The sequence below is a fragment of the Apis dorsata genome, unplaced genomic scaffold (assembly GCF_000469605.1).
Source record: "Apis dorsata unplaced genomic scaffold, Apis dorsata 1.3 scaffold_354, whole genome shotgun sequence".
Classification (NCBI taxonomy): domain Eukaryota; kingdom Metazoa; phylum Arthropoda; class Insecta; order Hymenoptera; family Apidae; genus Apis; species Apis dorsata.
In genome coordinates, this window is record NW_006263620.1 from 197,062 (window position 1) to 203,190 (window position 6,129).

Consider the following 6,129-nt stretch of genomic DNA (forward strand, 5'->3'; position numbering starts at 1 on the left):
AGTAAACTTTTGCGCGAAGGAAGACGATGGAAGACGAAAGAAGAAGGAAAAGAAGAAGAATCAAGGTCAAGAAAAGCTCTGGATGATTAGCAGTGGCGGTAGTTGGCTTAGTGCTCTAATTAGTAGGCGACGAGATGGCGCAATTTATCCCACTTGTTACCCCCAATCTTAGTTAGTTAGTTGGATGTGTTGGTTTTTGAAGGACTAGGCAAATACCCTAGGTGCCCCCGATATAATTTCGTCTTCTTCCTTCTAATATATCTCTTTTATCACACACTTCCTCGAGTTTGTTATTACACCTCCACCCCTTTTGTCTTCTTTGTCTTCCCTCCAAAACATCAGTCTTCTGACCTCCATTTCCCTTTCTTCTCTCTCTCTCTCTCATTTAGAGTTCCTTCCTCCTCATATTCACATCGAAATTGGAAAGAATCATTTCATTCATTTATTTTCTTAATTCTTTCCTTAGAGAAGAAAGATATTAATTATAATTCCATCTTCTCAATTCGAATGATTCGAAACAATCGAAGTTTGAAGAAATATATCTTCATTCTACAATTTTACTCGACACGAGTATAATGTCTACGATAAATCAAGAGGAGGAGGAGGATAATTCAATTCAACGGAGGATCACAACTTATGACGTTGAATTATATACACTACAGAGGGGAGGAGTATATTGTTACGCTATAATGCGATCCGCCAAATTAATACAGTTTGCGTGATCCGTGTCTCGTATTTAACCACCCTTGCCGACCGTTTCCGGTTCGCGTGATTAGCATAAATATCGGCCTCCTTCCGTTCGAAAATTCGTGGAAACTACGTGTTTCTAGATCACAACTGTTTGTCATCCCTGTGATAACAAAATAATAAAGTTGAAGGCGAGCAACGAAAGAGGCCGGTGGAATCACGATGGATAAGGGATGAGAGAATGGAAAGAGGATGGAAGGAAAACGTAACGATAAAGAGAAAAAGAGATCGAAGAGAAAGGTGGAAATAAAAATTTAAAATAAGAAAATAAAGATTATTGTGCACTATCGATGTAAAGGCTTCGTTTACTTTATTCGTTCGGGATGTATCTCAACTTTCGACGTTTCGAAACGTTTGTTAATTGATCATTGAATATTCGAATATTCATTGGATATAAGGTCTCATTCGTGCCTTGGATGTTACATCAGACGAGAGTGAATTTGGAATCGGATACAGGAAACGAAAAGATCGTTGCCAGTGGAACAGAACGACCTTTGATCGGACAATGCTTCCTCGCCGACCATGAGGGTACCTGCACTCTCCGTCACCGTTCGATTTTAATCGGCATTGGTTACGCGAATAATGTGTGTATAAATAAAAACACTACCTTCCCTTATTCTTTCATAATTTATCCTCCGATAAACGCGATTCATTCTTATAAAAAGAATATATACTACGAATCCTTGGGGAAAGTTAAAAATAACTTAACTAAGGATTTTTTTTTTATAAATATTCTTTAAATTTCTTCTGCGTCTTCTTTGTTAATTTGTCGTAATTTGTCGTAGAGAAACATATTGGTTTGTTCCTTATTCGTTATTAGATGGCGAGAAGAGAATTATGAGGATTCTAGGGATATTTATTGATTTGTATTTTTATTTAGGGATCACTAGAAAAATTAACGGATAAATTATTGATTATTGAAGTTGTTTCCATAGTTATGTGGGAGAATTTCAATCCATTTTATTGGAATTTATTGATTTCTACTAATTTGTAAAATTAATCAATAAAAATAATCAAAAAAAAATCAAACTTTTATCGAGATGAGAGAGAATATATGAATTTTTTAGAAGGAAAGGAAAGAAAAGATGGACGGTTCTTTGGATGATAATTAGAAGATATATTTGACCAGCTTTCGTGTTTTTAGCAATGTTTCGCGTATTTTGGAACCGGGGTTGCGTTTAATTGGGCGACAGCAATTAAACGAGCGCACCGGCTCGTGAAATACGAACAATATATTTTTATTTTTATTATACGAGGTTATACGAGGAAATTCGCCGCGGTAGATGAGCGATACGAAAAACGAATAACCTCTAACGAAATATCAAAACTATGCTTCGACGAGCATCACCGTTCAAAATTCACTCTGATCGTATAAACAATTGCACTCTATCGACTCTTAAACGCGAAATATCAAAATCCATACAATGTACCACGCTTTTCATTCACCCAACCAGTCAAATTAAATTTTCATTTGGAACAAAATTGAAGAGTTTTCAAAATATCCCTAGAAGACGTAGAATTTCCCTAAAAACTTTTGAAACAAATTCCAATGATCGAAAACCTATAAATTTATTATCGATAAGGAAAATTCATTTTCAAATTTGAATAATCATTAATAAAACACCGATATTCTCGATGTTTGTCGCGAAAAATATTTTCAACGCAACGTAAATTTCATTACACTCGTTTAAACAGAATAGGAAAAAAAAAAAAAAAAAATCGTTTTTAAATTAGAACGACTATCGATAAAACTAAAATACTCGAAGCAGATGAGGTTAATGAAGAATTCGAAAATAAAATTCGTCAAAATTGGATATTTCTCGATGTTTATAAAACTTCGTTACACTCGTTCAAAAACCGAATTAATACAAAGAAATCGTTTTCAAATTTGAAATGACTATTAATAAAACTAAAACACTGGAAGCAAATGAAGTTAATGACAAATTTCAATTAAAATTCATCGAACATTGGATTATTGAGTTCTCAATGTTTATCGAACTTCATTACGCTCAATTCTGAAAAACTGAATCGATACAAGAAATCGTTTTCAAATTTAAAATTACTAACACTCGATAAAACTAAAAAATACTCGAAGCGAGGTTAACGACCAAAAACCAAATTAATACAAAAAAATACAAAAAAATCGCTTTCAAATTAGAATATTAAAATACTCGAGAAGATGATAAATTCCAAAAAAAAAAAAAAAAAAAAAAAACCGCTTTCAAATTAAAATATAAAAAAACCCGAGAAAAGAAAAAATCCCAAAAAAAAAAAAAAAAAAAAAAAAATTCACCAACAATTCTCTCCTCATTTACATTCAAAAACTGAATCAATAAATCTAATTTTCAAATTAGAATAAACGAAATATCAAACTAAAATACCAAAAGTTTTCTCTCACGACGCGTGCTCGAGAAAAATATCTCAAACGTGAACCCCATTACATTATCATTAACCGCCGACTGAGATTTTCATGATGGCGTCATTATCGACACGAAACCGCAGTTTCTCTGAATGCGGTGAATTGACGGAGGTCCAGGATAATTGCAGGCGCGACGATGTTCGATCTCTACTGCAGCACCTGGCCGGAAGTCGAGTTGCCCTGTCGGTTGATTGGATTCATCCCGATTGAATTTCAACTATAGGTTAGGTTAGCTTAGGTTAGGTTAGAATGTATTATTACCAGCGACCAGGAAACTGGTTGATTTAGAAATCTTGCAACGGAAGAAAGTAATTATTAACATAGATAGATGCTCAAGTATCTTTGTTAATGCATTACATATGTATTTTTTTTTAAAGTTAAATTTACTTATTAAATTTTGTCGAGTAGAGTCATGTATTTTTTTTTAAAGTTAAATTTATTTATTAAATTTTGTCGAGTAGAGTCGTGTATTTTTTTTTATTCTATAAAAGTGTGATTAGAGATATTTAACGATTTGGAAGATGAGAAAAAAAAATAGAAGTAGAAAGTAGAACTTTGGACGCAATGGACGATTTTTCTTCGTCGTTGATATAAACAATATTGTAATGGATAAATAAATTTGAAACTCGATTTTGCATCGTTTCACCCGATTGCGATAATTAGCCCAATTTCCTATAATTTTTTCATTGATCCCTGATGAGGTAATGGGAATTATTTGGTATGTCAGTCCCTGTCCTCTTTATTACGTAATCGTGTATCAACGATGGTGTTCTGATTGCTTGATCGTGTGGACACACTTGTTAAACACGTTGCTCCACGCTTATCTCTATAAGCCGTCTAATTAAATTTTTTTCCAACTATTTTTATCTCTTAAATCTTGGATGGAAAAAAAAATTCAAATCTCAAAAATTAAGCTTTATTTTTCCCCCAGATTCATTCTTCGATTTATTTATTCCTCGCGTAAATAAATAAATTTAATCGATTATCGTTCGATAAAAAAATATTTTACTTGGAAGACATTTTTTGCTAATTTTTTTCTTTCTTTCCTTTTTTCTTTTTTTTCTTCTCCCCTCAACTTTCTCGAGTTATCGTACGTATATATCTGGAATGCCAAGGCGGTGAAGGACAAATTGGAATCTTTGAATGGTCCTCGACAGTTCTTCACAACGACTCGCCTCTCTGCTACTCGATATCGAAAATCCTTTTCCCTCTATTCTACTCGACTCGATCGACTCCTTTCGTCCGCGGACAATACTTTCTCCCGTCGTTTCAGGGTCGTTCCTTGTTCCTTAAAGCGTGTCTCCTCGCAACCATCCATCCCTTTCTCCTCTCATCGGTTATTCCACTAAGTAGAAGAGAAATTGTTTCAAACCAAGCTTGAAAACCTAGATTAAGATATATATATAGAAATATCGAGAATTTCTATTTTTCGAGAAATTCGAAAGTAGTAATTTTTTTTTATAATAAAACTTTAACTTTATTTCTTATATCGTACTATTTTGAATAATCTAATCACAAATCATCAATAATTTCGAAAGTTTCACAAAATTAAAAGAAAATGGAAATTAAAAATATCGAGAATAATTTTAATTTTCTATTTTTCGAAAATAATAAATTTTTTTTTATAATGAAACTTTATTTCTTATATCGCTATTTTGAATAATCTAACCTTAAATCATATAATTTCGAAAGTTAAAAGAAGACACAAGATTAAAAGAAGATGATTAAAGATTAAAAATATCGAAAATAATTTTAATTTTCTATTTTTCGAGAAATTCGAAAGTACTAATTTTTCTTTTTTGAATGAAACTTTAACTTTATTTCTTATAACTTTATCTCGTGCTATTTTGAATAACCTAACCTTAGATCATATAATTTCGAAAGTTCCACAAAATTAAAAGAAGATGGAAATTAAAAATATCGAGAATAATTTTAATTTTCTATTTTTCGAAAATAATAATTTTTTTTTTTTATAATGAAACTTTATTATTTCTTATATCGTGCTATTTTGAATAACCTAACCTTAAATCACATAATTTCGAAAGTTCCACAAAATTAAAAAAAGAAGAAATTAAAAATATCGAGAATAATTTTAATTTTCTATTTTTCGAGAAAGTACTAATTTTTCTTTTTTGAATGAAAATTTAACTTTATTTCTTATAACCTTATCTCGTGCTATTTTGAATAACCTAACCTTAGATCACATAATTTCAAAAGTTCCACAAAATTAAAAAATGGACATTAAAAATAACGAGAATAATTTTAATTTTAGTTTATATATATATATAATTATTCTTCAATTATTTTTAATTTCCATCTCCTTTTAATATTGTACAATTTTCGAAATTTAATATATGCGCGCAAAAGTTAGGTTAGGTTATTCAAAATAACACGAAATAAGATTGCTATAAGTTTCACCATAAATTGCTACTATTTTCGAATTTCCTTTGCACTTTCGATAAATATCAGAGTTTTTCTTAACGAACAATAACAACTGTCGAAAATGATGAACGACGAAGAAATCTGTCAAGCGTCGAGCTTGAAGAATCACGGAAATAGAAAATGAGCGATAAGGGAGAGGGAGGAAGGAAACAAGCGAGGACCAGCCAACAAATCCGTTTCTATTTTTAATTTTTCCGCTTTGAAACTTGAACGAAACTGTGCGCCCCATTCTCTCTTTCTCACTCTATTAACAGTTTGTCACTTTGAATGCGTTTCACGAACGGCTCGTTGCGCCGCCATCATCCACAATCCGTGGATTGATTTCTTTTTAAACGGAGAAGGGAACAAACTCGACACTTGTCAATGACGAGTCGCACAATTTAAAAAATTAATGCACGTTCTATGGCCTCGAATCGATACGCTCGTAGTATCCGCAACGATCGACAATTCGATGTCGCACGTCAGCAAATTTTCCACCATTTTCTTCAATCGTGGATAAGAAAAACAGCAAATTGAATCCA